Source organism: Leptonychotes weddellii, chromosome 5, assembly GCF_054177405.1.
Source record: "Leptonychotes weddellii isolate Sample4059 chromosome 5, ASM5417740v2, whole genome shotgun sequence".
NCBI lineage: Eukaryota > Metazoa > Chordata > Mammalia > Carnivora > Phocidae > Leptonychotes > Leptonychotes weddellii.
This window is the reverse complement of record NC_138373.1, coordinates 69,715,016-69,715,670: the sequence shown is the minus strand read 5'-3', so window position 1 is coordinate 69,715,670 and position 655 is coordinate 69,715,016.

Here is a 655-nt window from a genome sequence, read left to right as displayed (position 1 = left end):
ACGCCTGTAAGAAAGTGAGGAAGTGGGACTGGACAGAGAGTGAACTTGAACCGAGGTGCAGTTTCCACAGAGGCCTCTGCTAATCCCTTGGGAAGCTCTGGAGCTAGAATAGTCCTTCAGGGTCCTCCCGTCTGAAAGTAAGAGGATGTGCCTTTGTATCCCTGCATCAACTGATCAGACCAGATGCCCCCAAGGAGGGGCAATGTGGCTTATACTCCCTATCCTGAAATGATTCTCTCAAAAGTCTCCCAAAGATCTCTTCAGCTCCAAGTCTAACCTGTTTTCTTGGGTGCCCTCCTCCTGGGTGCCCTCCTCTTCGGTGTCCCTGTAGCCCGGGCTTCTCCTGGATCTGAGCATTCTGCATGAGTGCTGGCCCTCCTGGATGGTGTCAATTTCTTTCACTGGCTCCTTTTCCAGCTTCCACCTGGGCTCTGTCCTCAGCCCGGCCCTCTCTACATTGTCCAGACTCCCTCCATCTTGTCTTCCCTCTGCTTCACAGCACTCCAGGTCTTCCTCCAGACTTCCACACTCAAAGCACCGGCATGGTCCTTCTTCAGACCCCCTCGCTACCCCTCCATCTATGACACACACGGCAAGCTCTGTGGGGCCCCCCATCCGCTGCATCTTCCACATTCACCCCCATTTCAGGCCTGCC